At 33.4% G+C, this 15,112-nt stretch overlaps 1 pseudogene; it reads right to left on the reverse strand.

Annotated features, from left to right (window-relative positions):
- Positions 1 to 3,997: 3,997 nt before the first annotated feature.
- On the reverse strand, positions 3,998 to 8,988 carry LOC110715483 (annotated as a pseudogene).
- Positions 8,989 to 15,112: the final 6,124 nt, after the last annotated feature.

Here is a 15,112-nt window from a genome sequence, read left to right on the forward strand (position 1 = left end):
TGTCGCACAGTTGAGAGATGCTTAAAAGATTGTACTTCAATCCATCAACTAGATAGACATCATCAATGGAGTTAAATGTATCACCTCCAATTTTGCCAATGCCAACGATATTGCACTTCTTTTTGTCTCCAAGGGTTATTGTTCCACATAGATTAGTTTCAACTTTAGAGAATAGAGCAGAATTTCCACTCATGTGCCGAGAACATCCACTATCTAAAATCCATCTATAATCTTTCTTTTTCAAGTTCTCCTGCAAAATAACAAATTATCAAACCTTCCTAGACCAAACTGCAAATTTGGAATCATATTCGGGATAAACCATGTTTGGTGGTCTAGTTCCCTTAACTACCCAGATTTGCTTAATTTGGTCTCGAGTAAAATAAGGAAATGAATTTTGATAATATGAGGATCTTTCCTTTTGAAAGGACAGGTAAGCTTGGTATGACCTTTTTTGCAACAATAAAAACAGGTAGGACCATTAAAACTTCCTTTGGCTTTAACAAAAACAGTAGGTTTCCTTTTGTCAAGATATTTATTAAAACCAATTCCTGTTTTGTCTCTGGATCCTCGAGCTTTATCCAAAAAATTTTCAAAATCATTTTCAGAATTTGAAAGTTTATTTAATAGACTTTTCTGATTTGAACACTTTTAAAAAAGACTTCTCTTCTCTTTTTCAAGACTGTAGTTACAATAAGTTAGAGAAGTGAGTTTTTGTTTCAAAGTACTGTTCTCGGTTTTCAAGGCCTTGATCTGAGTTTCAGATACTTTGACCTTATTTTCGAGAGCTGTATAAGCTTCTTTTAAAACAGAAACTTCTTTGGTTAAATTCTCAATAGTTTCAACTTGCGTACTGAGTTTTTCTTTCAAAATTTTTGACTCTTGAATCAAGCTTTCCTCATTGATAATCATATTATGCAAGAATTCAGAAAAAAATATTTGAAGGACTAGACATGAGATTATTTACAATTACCTGAAGATGTTCTTCCTTTGAAGTGTCTTTTTCTGCCATTAGACATAGGTTGGTTTGATCATCATTGTCTGAATCACTTGAGTCAGAATCGCTCCAAGATGCCACCATAGCCTTCTTCTTGAATTCCTTTTTGTAGGGCTTAGACTTCTTTCTTTGAGGACAATCTCGTACAAGGTGATCTTCTTCACCACATTCATAGCATTTCAAGGTATTGAGTTTGTTGTATGTCTTTCCCTTAGGCTTTTCTTGGCGATTGCTGTATCGATCAGATTTCCCATGATTTCTTTCTTTTGAGAACTTCTTCTTCATCTTGAGGATTTTTGTAAGACTTCTTGAGAGAAGGGCAAAGGGGTCTTCATCATCATCATCATCTTCATCCGAATCTTCCTCTATTTCTTCTTCTTTCTTGGCTTTGAGAGCTAGCCCCTTTGTGGATGAGGCAAGCTCTCCATCTTCTTCATCAAAGGACATTTCATGGGTAATTAATTTTCCCAAAAGATCATCAAGAGGAAGGATTCTTAGATCTTGAGCTTCTTCAATTGCTGTAACTTTAGGACCCCACTTTGCTTTTGGAAGACATCGAAGGATATTTCTCACTTTTTCTTCATTTGAGAAAGACCTGCCAAGAGAATCAAGATTGTTAATAATTTGAGTGTATCTAGTAAACATTTCCATAATAGATTCATTGGAAAGCATTTTAAAAAGTTCATATTGTCTAACAAAAATGCTGATTTTGGTCTCCTTGACTTGGCTTGTTCCTTCATATGTGACCACGAGCTTGTCCCGTATCTCCTTGGCACTTTTGCATGTAGACACACGATTGAATTCATTTGCATCCAGTGCACAATATAATAAGTTCATGGCACGGTAATTCTTTGCAACACTTTCAAGATCCGTTTGATTGAACTCATCATCATTCTTGGGAACGGCTACTCCACTTTCAGTGGTCTTCATAGGAACTTTAGGACCCTTCTTGATAATCTCCCAGAGTTCAAGGTCTTGATCAATCACGAACATTTGCATCAACGACCTCCAATGAGCAAAGTTGTTGCCACAAAAGAGAGGAGGGCGATTTGCGGATCGACCTTGAGCGAAACCTCCATCACCAATGGAATTCATCTTCACAGATTGTTAGATCTTTACGTGAATACCTGCTCTGATACCAAATGAAAGGATCACAATGGTAATGGAATAAACATATTAATACTCTAGAAGGGGGGGTTGAATAGAGTATGGGCGTTTTTCGCAAAACTAAAAAGTCAAGGCCTTGAGATCAGTTACAGGGCGGAATAAACTGATCTCTGTTTTACAGTTTAAGACTTTGAAAACTATTTAAAGTAAAACAGTTAATAAACAGAATTTTATAAACGTTTGTTTTGGATTTTGCTAAAACTGTTTAAAAACAAAGAACGAAAGTAAGAACAAGGCAAAAGTAAAAACAGAAGTAAACACAAGGAATTGTTACGAAGTTCAGCACAAAGGCCTACGTCTCCGCCTAGGGTTGTCCAAGCCGTAGGATTTTAACCAACTTTTATTTCTTCCCTTAGAGTTCTAAAGCACCCTAGAAGATCTCACTATCTTCTCTCCGTAGTACTTCCCACTACACCTTAGACACTCAAATCCTAGAAATAAAAGCTAACACACTCAAACAACTTCGAGTATTATAACTTTACTACGATGTGTATCACTCAAAATTACAATGTTTAGCACAAGTGAACACTCGTATTTTTCCCTCACTTTTAAGTAATAAAAAGTAGTAAACAATGAGAGAATTAAAGCTCTTAGAATAGCACAAGACTTCTTGAAAAACTTGGATGATAAAACCGGTTGATCTTCATGCTATTTATAAGGCTTTGAAGCTGACTTTAAAACGTTGCACAACAGTCTCTGAGTCTTCAACAAACTCCAGGAATTTCGAAGCTTTCAAATTTAAACTTCAAGGCTGTTTTGAATTCAACGTTTATCTCCTTAAGAGAGCCAGCTAAAATCTGTTACAACAAACTTATAGCTTCCTAAAAATAAGGTTAGCAAGCATAAGATAAAGTAACAGCAATATTTATCTTAAACAGAAGCATTATCATATTCAGAAAATTCAATAACCGAAATAGGATAAATAAATACTTTGACAGAAAATTATCTTTGAAAAATAAAGATAAAAATAGTTAGCATGCTTATAGCAGAATATAATTTGGCACAACATAATACGAATATAATTTGGCACAACATAAAATAAGCTAAGCACAAAATAAACTAAGATAAATAAACTAAGCAAATTAAATAATCATTGACTATTCATTTTGACTTCCATCATTCAACATAAAATATAAAACTAAGTAAGGATTAAACTAAACAACAAGGTGGAGTCATCAAATATAATAATGCTTAATGACCGACTGTCAAATATTTTATTGATCTACAATACTTGCATTACTTTCATTGTATATGTTTTTTAATTTAAAAACTTTGACTATCATTAGATTAAATCATCTAATGGTAAAATTTATAAAAAAAACTAATATGTTGAAATATACATTTAGCAAAAATTAATATCTTACACACTAACATTTGTTTCCATACATTGACAAAAAATAAAAGTTAAAATGGGGTGTATATATAATATAAAAAGTCAAAATGATACAAATAATATGGAATGATCAAGGGGTTAATTAGGAGCAGTAAATAAACTAGAGCCAATAAATTATAAAGACCAATTATTAATTTGAACTATGAGAGTGAGGGATAGCTCAATTGGTTTGAGCTTCCCTCCCAGTTCCAGGTGATCCTGAAATCGATTCTCACTTCCGTCCTCGTGGCTCTCTAAACACCAAAAAAAAAAAAAAAAAAAAAAAAATTATTTGAACTATTCCCATCAGCACGAACTTATAACTTATTAAGTTCCTTATCTTAAAAAAAAAAAAATGTGTATAGTAAACAAATCAATGGAACTTAATTAATAAAATTTATAAGTAGCTAATTTAATATCTATGTTTCATGTATGGGTATTTGGTAATTGATACGAACTATTGATAATATGAAGTAAATGGCTTGTGTAATTGATATTTCATGACGTGAAACCGTACATCTTATTAATCTACACTTAGCACTTCTTTGCTATAGCTAGCACATTCTAGGAATGCATGCGCATCTTATCTTCTTAGTGCGCATATAATCTAGAATTGCAAGTTAAGGTCCATTTATTCTACATATACATATATGTTGCGACTGTTTTTTTTTTTTTTTTCCATACATTTGCAAATAATATATGAGCTTTATCTTGAGTTGGGAAGCTAATTAAGGCTAAATTATGGATAATTATAGCTAATTAGTTAGACTTGTGTCCCACACACTTGGGATGCTACTTTAGCCAATTGAGCTTGTTGCACTCCAGAGTTGCACATATTTGCAAATGCCCGCATATGCTTCTTTCCATAGGTTGATAGAGCTCCACAATGTGTCTTATAAGTCTCAACCTACACACATTAACATAATGTTATGATATGAATATTTTGTTAACATCCAAAAAAATAAGGAAAAAAATGTTATATGTACCTTGTATATTGTATCAAAATAATTTATTGTAGAATTAATAATGAGCAAGGTAAATACGTAGAAATTAAATTGAATATATAAAATCCTTTTATTAATGTATAGACACAAATCCATAGAATGCATAACAAAAGAGTAACCATATGATATTAGATTTGTATTATATTTCATAAATGGAGTACATAGATTTTATTTACACCATTAACAGATTAATTCACATATATATTCTCCATTTTCAAACCTTTGAAATATCAAAAGAAAAACAACGTTCTCAAACGAAGACCTAGATTACTTGCTGCCTCTATTTCTCTAGAATTATTTCATGCAAAAGGTCAAACCATGTGCCTTTTGTACTTCTAAGGTCAATTCCTCGTGGCACATTATTTAATCATACGTAGTATTATTTTTTTGGGTAATGGATAATGATATATCTGGCCATTACAGCTACATTAAATAAACTTCCTATAATGAAATAAAGTTGAGAAATCATGATTAAATTACGCGCAAATCAATGTAATTGATGTTTATTTATTCTTAGGCTTTTCTTCTTTGACTTCTTATACATAACCCTTGAGATTATATTTATCGTCATTTTTATATTTTAATTTATATACGGACAAAAAAAAGGTGCATTTAAGTTTAGTCATAAATCAAAGCATAATATATTGATAACTACAATAAGTACGGTCATAAATATATTGATTAGACAAAAGCGAGTATTAACTATGTGATTTAAATAAGCAATTTGACAACTTGACAATGAAATATGAACGAAATTAAGTATATAAACATAAAGATCGAGAAAGATTTTTATATATACATACCAATGTTTTGAAACAATCCCAATCGTCCACAATCGATTGTCCCGTTGATCGGACGGTCTTAATCATCTCGTTGCCTTGTTCTTCACCAAAAAGAGTTTTCCCAATCTCTTCAAAGGTGCAGTCTACATGCTCCCTATGTGAAAGTGCATCATCCAACTCCTTTTGGGCCTCTTTCCTCTTAATAGATCCTTCTGGTGCTCTTGAAACCTTTATTTTATATGATTATTGTTTTCAAAAGATCAAAATGTAAATACACTAACTCAAAAGATCAAAATACAATAGCTTAATGCTGTTTTTTTCACATTGAATAGTAAGATTAATGTTTATGTTGGATACACTTTATTGTGTAGTTTGATAAATTAAAACTCTAGGAATATATATTTCCCATGTATAAATAACTAATATTATTCATTTTGTCTCACTTTACTTGTCTATAGCTTGCACCTACAATCTTCTAAACCAATCTGAACTAAATTAAACTTTATTAAATTAAATTTGGTTGAAACTTCTTGGAATTGATTAGAGCCTTATTGACCCTACTGTTTATAACTGATTGAAAAAGAGTAAACTTATTAGACCTGATTATACGTGGTTGAAAATGAGTATACTTATTGGATTTGATTGGACCAGATTAAAACTTATTGAGACTTATCGACACTTGTTTTAAGTTGAGGAGAAAGCACCATTAGAATGTTCCAAACTACACGTCTCATCCTTGTAAAAAAAAATCCTTTTGTTGTGTAAATTATAGAGTATTTTCTAAACTCATTCTCCTATTTTACTTTGTACCTTTTTCACTTTTTTAAAACGTTCCTTAGTTAGTAAGGCAAGTATATATATATTGGAACAACGGGAATACCTGACGATTCCATAAAAAATAAAACACCAAATGCGAAAAAAAGTCAAATGAACTAGATGATAAATTATAAACAATGTGACGAAGAGAGTAGTAATTAAACAAACCTTTCGCCTTAAATAGAGAATGTCAGCCTCATGTTGTTCAACAGGAATTGAAGAGGCTTGATTAATGTGGTTGCCTTTGCCCCTTTTGTTATGATGTTTATGGCCGGAATCGGTGGTTGAAGATCCTATGTAGGCCGAGAGATGATCCTTACTAAAGTTGATATTACCATATTCCATTACATGAGATCCATGTTCTCCTGCATCTGCTGTTCTTTTCTTTACCTGTATGTATATTTTGATTTACATTATGATGAATTCTGATTTCATACCAAAGTTATAAGATCAGATTTATGCAAACTCATGCTTACTATACAATACCAAAATAGGAATGCGTGGTACATGAAATTTCATGAGATGTTATAAAAACAATATAAAGATACGTATATAATATTTTGAAATATCCGTCAATTTATCAATTGCATATTTATATTTCTATATAGAAGTATATTATTATAGAATTTATAATAAAATCACGTGTTAATTAGTGCATTAATGTATAGAGCTTAAAGGATAATGCTTATTTTCCATTATACTTGGTATTAGGTGGACCAAGTCGTCAAAGGCGTCAATTTTTTTTTTTCTTCAACAGAAAATATTAAGCACAAAATTAATATGAAAAGGAAGTTAAGTGACATCACTGACATGATTGATTAGGCCATTTTATAAGACAATTCAAAGTTAAAACACTTATTATGATCGATATTTTTAAAAAGTATTATAATGTATCGTTACACTGTTGTACGCGTTATGGCCTTTTTGTATTAGAAGTATTGAGCTAATCATTTTCCTTTACGAAAAATATACAAGTAATAAAATGAAATGATTAAGCTAATAACTACTAATTAGCTATCCAATTATTATCATAATCTACGGAGTACAGTTCTTACCACTTGATATTGTTGTTCCACTGTCTCTGACTGGGTATTGTGCATGTCACTGTTGACAATAATTGAAACACAAACAAAAAAAAAAAACAACAAATAAGACTAAAATATAATTAGTCATTGACTCATTGATCATAAGTCGTAAATTCGAAACGACAGCATTTGAACATACTTTACACTTTCCATTAATTAGATACTTTCAATTATTTTAAGGAACACATCGTACTATGTAAAGTCTACCCAATTTTATACTTTTCTTATGTTGACTATGGTACGTATATGTCCATGATTGTGATTCATTTCAAAGCACATAGTTAGGTTGAGCCGTAATTCATAAATGTGTTCGTGTAAAAAAAAAAAAAAAAAAAAAAAAAAAAAAAAAAAAAAAAGTGACTAACTGACTACGGAGTACAATATATAAATTAATTACCTGTCTTCCATCCAAGCGACACTATACAAGTCACCTAAACATGTATCATATTCTTCGGGAGGACTAGGATCAAAGCCAGGGCAATAAGTTGCCCAGCTACTTTCTTCAGGATTTGATGCCGTAGTCACGTATATGTTCCACTCTTTCGGGAGAAGACCCTCAAATATACTCCCTGCTTCACAAGCTTCTACGTATATCACCTACATATTTAATTATAAACAATCTTATAATTAAAATTTCAACCAAACTATATAGTATAAATAAATATGTGCATATAGATTAATTAATTATTACCATGCTTTTGTATGTTCCCATTTGGTGCTTTTTCTTCAAGGTGTTGATAAAATCTTTCGCATATAGATCGTCATCATTCGGCATAGCTAATGTCACACGAGTAAAATTCCAATGATGAAAAATAAAGGTCAGTATGTACAAGATAACATATACTCCGTGTTATATAATACTTGTACAAAAGTTACTTACTAAGTACGCCGGGACTTCCATGGTCGGAGTAATAGATAAATATACGATCATTTGGACCGCTATTGATAACTTTGCCGCTGCCTCCTTTAATAGCTGTTTTATTTCCAAGTATCGCAGCCAAAAGATTGCTAGTTGTCAAATATTTGCCTGTGTAATCCTACATGATCAAGGATGATAATACTGTACCGTGTGAACAACTCAAAGTAATCAACAAGAATATTTGCTTGATAACCTACCAAAATAAGTTGACGTAAATTAGAAGTGAAATGAATCAAACCTTAGGAACTCCTTTGTAAACATCTCCTCCTTTTGGGTTGTTGATTATAATTCCTTTTCTCGGATTCTCTTCGTTATGAGCTATGTCATCGTACATGAAGACGATGATATTTTCATCCTTGAGACCATTCTTCTTTAAGATTTGGTATGCATGACATATATCAGCCTGTAAAATCAAATAAATACCTCCGTTATTCAATTCTAAAAATCCTCTAACAAAATCGAGAATATATACATACATGATTGTCTTTCAAATCATTATATAGTCAGGCTTATGTGGCGCAACTAATTAATTATCCATCAAATCATCGGGATATTATTCTTAAAAAGTTACTGAATACGATAAAATTGTACAAACCTGGTGTCGATAATTACCATACCCCTCGAACCGGCCACGAGTACAGCCCAATTTGTCCCTTCATCAGCGTTAGATATTGATGAAGTTCCAAAAGTTGATTTGAATGTTTCTTGTGTTAGACGACTCTCGGTAAATTGAATGAATAAAGCCAAGAGAAAGATTAAGATAGGAGAGAAGTGTTGGAAGTTGAAAGCCATAATAATGAGAACTTTTGATACTAGTGTTATATCTAGCTAATTATGCCGGGACTTTGGAATGACAAAGTGGAGTATTTATAGTGGTTAGTACATAGACACATACTTTTATAACGAAATGCGCATTGATGTGATATTCTATGAAATAGAAGATTCCAATTATTGTTTTTTCTTTAATTATATATTTAGTGAAAGATTCCAATTTTGATTGAACAATAGCTAAAGAGAAAATAAATAAATAAATAAATAAATAAATAAACAAATAATACGGAGTAGCATCACTATTTGATTAATGAGAAAAATTTAATGAAAAGGATCATTCTTCTTGTCGATGGATCCACTTTATTGGCTCTTTTTTTTTTATCTAACATTTTGTATATCTCATGATCTTTTAATTAAATCTCTCATAATTTTTTAAATTTTTTTTTTTAATATATATAAATCCCCTTAATAAGAAGATTTTTAAAAAAATTCTACTACGTACAATTTTATTCGTTAATTTTGAATAATTTCTTATGTATTATTATTCCTCCCATATTTTATATTGTGAGATTTGTGACACTATAATATTGTAATTATAGAAATAAATTGTATACCTCTCTTTCTTTGTAGTCCTTATGACTCACTAAAATGAGTACACAGATAGATAATGGAGTGTGGATTCAATTTTTTTTGTTAAAAAGAAAGATAAAAACTCTATTAAGAAGTTGCGAGATTAATTTATGCATCTTTACAGAAGCCAAATAGGCCACAAGGACTACATATATGTAAGAGAAACATATGATATAGACTAGATTGGTGGTGGCACATAAAATAAACAATACAAAGTTATTTTAATCATGAATGATGAGTTATTGAATCTTAAGTTTATATTCAATAAACACATTGTCCAAAATGTTTATTGTTTTTGGTCAACTTGCTTAATGGATCTAATTTATAAATGAAGTAATTCATATCGAGTTCAATTATGTATGTAATTCTCCTTCTATCCCAATTTACTTTTTTTTTCGATCATTAAATTGCTCTACATGTATATAAGAGAAATATATGTTACATTTGTTGGAATCCTTATTATAATGTGCAAGGATTAGGATTATGCTTAAAAAGGCAAAAATCACAAAGAGCGTGCAAATGATAACAGCAATAATCATAATCAAATGCATGAAACATAATATGATTAGGATTATGCTTAAAAATAAAGGCAATAATCACAATAATCAAATGTAGTATATAATTGCCTTAGACATGATAATTACAATTTTATTTAAATAGAAACATGATTAATTACCTAAATTATATACTAATATTTATACTTTTTCAAGCCTTTGATTTAGTCAATATCTCCCTTATTTGATTTGATTTGAATATGGACATAACATTAACTCAAACTCTTAGATAGACCTGATTCGCACTAATTTATTATGGACCCTTAATATTAAGGTCACTATGTTCAAATATTGTTATTTAAAAATATAGTTGGTTATATTAGTAATAAGATCACTATGTTAAAAATAAGTTAATATATTAAAATTAAAGTTGTGTCATAATAAAGGTCACAAGAGATAAATATATGCTTATCTGAGAGTTTTATATTGGTCAATATGAACAATAAAGCTCACTATATTAAAATTATATTAGGGTCACTATATTCAACATAACGTAAGCTGACGCGTGTGGACACTACTAGAAAACAGGCCATTTCCGACGGAAAAATTCCGTCGGAAACACCCCTTTCCGATGGAATTTCCGTCGGAACTGGTTGTCGGAAACCCTTTTGTAGGAAAAATGGCCTTTTCCGTCAGAACAGTTTTTTCCGACGGAATTCTGACGGATTATATCTTGTCGGACCCTAGTTTGACTAAAATCGTAAGTCCGTCGCAAGCTTACGACGGAAACTTTTCCGTAGGAAGAAGAGAATTTTCCGACGGAATTTTCCGTTGGAGGTTATATTCCGACGGAAAATCCAATTAAAAAAAAACAAAAAAGCCCACACCAGCCCCACCCAGACCCACCCCGCCACCAGCCCACCCCACAGACCCGGACCACCACCCACCCCACACAGACCCCCCATACACCCACCATCCCACACAGACCCCCTGGCCCCCCATACACAGCAAACCACCACCTACCCACCCCACACAGACCCCCCCCCCATACACAACAAACCACCCACCACCCACCCACCCACCCCATACACCCACCACCCCACACAGACCCCCCACACAGCAAACCACCACCCACCACCCACCCACCCACCGCACACAGACCCCCTATACACCCCTAACCCCACCGCCACCCCACCACCACCACACCACACCCACAAATAAAACCAAATTAACCAAAAAAATCCAAAAAAAAAAACAAATTCACCCAAATAAACGCAAATTAATCCGAAAATTAAACAACGAAAATCAGAAATTAAACAACCGAAATAAACCCAAATAAACGAAATTATATTAACACAATTTATTTAAAAAATACCGAAAATTACATAACCCGAAAATTAAACAACGAAAATCAAAAAAATTATATAATTACACAATTTTAATTACATTCAAATTGATGTTGCTTGTTGATGTTGCTTGTTGCGGCTGATGTTGTGGTTGATTGTTGTTGTTGCGACCCCCTTTTTGTTGATTGTTGTTGTTGTAGAAGAGGAGATCAGAGAGGAAGAGAAGAGGAAAGAGGAGAGAGAAAGGGAAAAGATCGAGAAGAGGAGAGGAGATCAGAGAGGAAGAGAAGAGGAAAGAGGAGAGAGAAAGGGAAAAGATCGAGAAGAGGAGAAGAGATCAGAGAAGAAGAGGAAGAGAAGAGGAAGGAGGAGAGAGAAAGGGAGAAGATGAGAGGAGAGGAGAGAGATAGGGAAAAGAGGCGGAAAGGGAGAAGATTAGGGTTCCCAAAGGAATTTCCGGTTTTTTTTTTATATTAATCCGTCGGAATATTTGGGTTTTCCGAGGGAATATTCCGTAGGAAAATTCCGACGGATTTAAATTCCGTAGGAAACCTAACTTTCTGACGGAATATTTCGTCGGAACCCTATTATTCCGAGGGAATTAATTTTCGTCGCAAGGATTCTCCGTCATAACGAACCGTTTCCGACGGAATGTTCCGACAGACCCTAATTCCGTCGGAAAATTCGGATTTTCCGACGGAATTTAGGTCCGTCGGAACGATTCCCTCGGAAAACGGCCTATTTCTAGTAGTGGGAGCTCAGGCCATAATATTACTATTATGAATTAGTTTCACATAAGTTTTATAAAGTCCACGTGATTAAAATTAGGACCACTGTTAAAACAAAAACAAAAACAAAAAAAAAAAAAAAAAAAAAAAAGACAACTATAAAATTATAAAAAATTAGGACCGCTATGTTCAAGAATCTTGAATCAAGATAACGTTGGATGACACGTGTGAACCTGGTTCACAGTAAAATGAAATAGAAACATTATGAAAATCACACTTTTTTTATACATGGCTGGCCACACCGTGTGGTTGGGGTTACTTATAAGAGTTACTCGTTTGGTCAGGGGTTACTTGTACGGGTTACTTATTCTGGGGTTACTCTTCTGGTCAGGGGTTACTTATTCAAGAGTTACTCAGTCGATCAGGGGTTATCATCACACAGAAAACGCACTAAATGACTGAATAAGTAACCCCTACAAATAACCCCTAAAATAGTAACTCCTAAAAAAGTAACCCATACAAGTAACCCCTGAATAAGTAACCCCTACAAGTAATCCCTGCAACACAAAAAAGTTAATGTACTAACATATAGGATTCAAGAAATCGTATCAAATATTTATTTACTAAAAAGACAAAAATACTTATTTAACCTAAATTTGAACGTATTGTAAGTCAATCGTACCCACTTAGATATTTAGTGCATGCAATTAACAGAATGACTTGTATAGTGAAGTCTACTCGACAATAAGCAATTTCACACTAATTAATGGAGCAATTTATCATGTGGGGTACCAAAGTCAAGTCTCTATTTTTGACTACGGTTGATTGGAAGACTTTGAACTAACAAATGAAATCCAATATTACAGCAAGCCTTGTATATTGATTGTGTATTGATTGATAAACTTAACGATTTATAATTTTATCAAGTACAAAGATGATTGGTAAAATAATTTAATGTTTTACATGGTCCACACGCACAAATTATAACCTTGAGTGACGGGGTTATGTAGACCCTTTATCAATTCTCTTTAGTTCCCACTCAAAAGGAAATCATCATTGTGAGAAGTTTACAAAATTATTAAAATGTATGGAAATTTTAGAGTTTTCGAGTTTGACATTAGTGAAATTTCACTCTGGTGATCTACGCTTTTGATATTTTTATTGCAATGCTCAAAATTTTGATTTTGTATTCACATACAATTAACTTTGTTACCTTTGAATTTGTGTAATTTGTGTTGCATATTAAGAAGTTGGAGTTGTTTGGTTGACAAATTCATGGAAAGTAGAAATTCCCATGAATTCCCACTTCCCACAAAATGGAGGAAGTAAATTACCTAGGGGGACCTAGGTAAGTAGAACTTCCCATGGGAATTTCCACTTTCCTTGGTTAACCAAACACTTTTTAGAATTTTCTAGGAAGTTCAATTTCATGGGAAATCAAATTTCCAAGGAATTTGCAATTCCTACATTCAACCAAACAAGCCCTAAGAGATGTTACATAAATTACTTAAGGGATGGAAAATTTGGGGAAATGGAAATTATATTACAGTAAAATTAAGGACCACTTCAAACAAAATATATATCTCCTTAATTCCCTCGAAAGAAAGGGTTTTCCTCTCTAGTAACTAGGGTGTTCCTGCCGATTTTTCGTCGGCTCTTGGTGACTGATTGCGCTCTCTTAGATCGTTATGGCGGATGATATTGCTAATCGTTATGCTAATTTTAGGTTGGATGATGAGGATGGGGTGTGGTGGATTTAGGAGTGGTTGAATCCTCATCTTCGACGAAGAAATTCCATTTGCTTTTGATTGGGAGACTTGTTACTGGTAGACCTTATAATGTTGAGGCATTCAAGAATACCATGACCAAGGTATGGGCGCTTAGCTTCATGATAAACTAGTGATTAGGATGCTTGGACCTAATCTTTATGCCTTACAATTATTTCACTGAAGAGATATGGAGAAAATTTTGAACGAACGTCCATGGTGCTTTGATAATATGTTGTTGGTATTGAAGGTGTTAGGGTTTACAATGATTCTACACAACAAGAATCAATTAAAAATTGGAGGAACAAACCCTAAAATATGTATAAATTTCAATGAAACATACAACACCAAATACTTCAAGTAGTATTACAAACCAAGCACTAAATTAACAAAGTAATTCGGAAATTACAACAAAGTAACACTAATGTGAAAGTTTCTTAAACTTGTCTCACTCCAAACCGAACACCACCAAGAACATGAGAAATTCAATGACCACGTGAGTCTTCTTTACCGGATACTTGTATAAGGAGTGTATACACTTTCCTAAAGTGATAATTTCCCCCACCACGGTGCTTGGGTTGTGACTGGAAACTCACTTTGAGATACAATAGACAACACCACACACTTAGCACAAAGATGTGTGATAAGGTGGTTAAATTCTTAATGAAATAACTTAATTGATAGAGTATTTCAAGAAGAGATTGCAAGTTTCTTGATGAAAATGTGAAGAAAATGAAAAAACTTTAAGAGGAAAAACCAGAGAGAGCAAAAGCATTCTACCGTTTTTCTTTTAATTTCGCAATTAAAAGAATAAACGAATCCGCAACTGCCAGGAGGAGCGGGCGCTCCACCAGAAGGAGCGGGCGCTCCACCAGAGGAGCGGGCGCTCCTACTTATAGGAGCGGGCGCTCCTAATGGCCCCGCGGGCGGGGCATTTTAGCCCGGGGCGCGAACAGGGAAATCACATATTTCACCAAACTTTCTGGAGATGCCTGGCCGCGCCCATGCCGCGGGCGCGGCTTTCCGTGGCTTCCAAACGCGGCCTCTCCTTTAAAGGAGAGGGCTCTCTTCTACCACACTCTAAATTTCCAACAGAAGGAGGTTGAGGGGGATGAGCAGCCGGAGAAAATTACCCTCTATCACTCCCTTTTTTGGGTTCGCATCAAACACTTGTCGTTCAATTGTCGTGCGGACGAGGATGTAAAGGAAATTATTGCTAATTTGGTCGAAGGGTGCTA

The sequence above is a fragment of the Chenopodium quinoa genome, unplaced genomic scaffold (genome assembly GCF_001683475.1).
Source record: "Chenopodium quinoa cultivar QQ74 unplaced genomic scaffold, ASM168347v1, whole genome shotgun sequence".
In the NCBI taxonomy this organism is placed as follows: domain Eukaryota; kingdom Viridiplantae; phylum Streptophyta; class Magnoliopsida; order Caryophyllales; family Amaranthaceae; genus Chenopodium; species Chenopodium quinoa.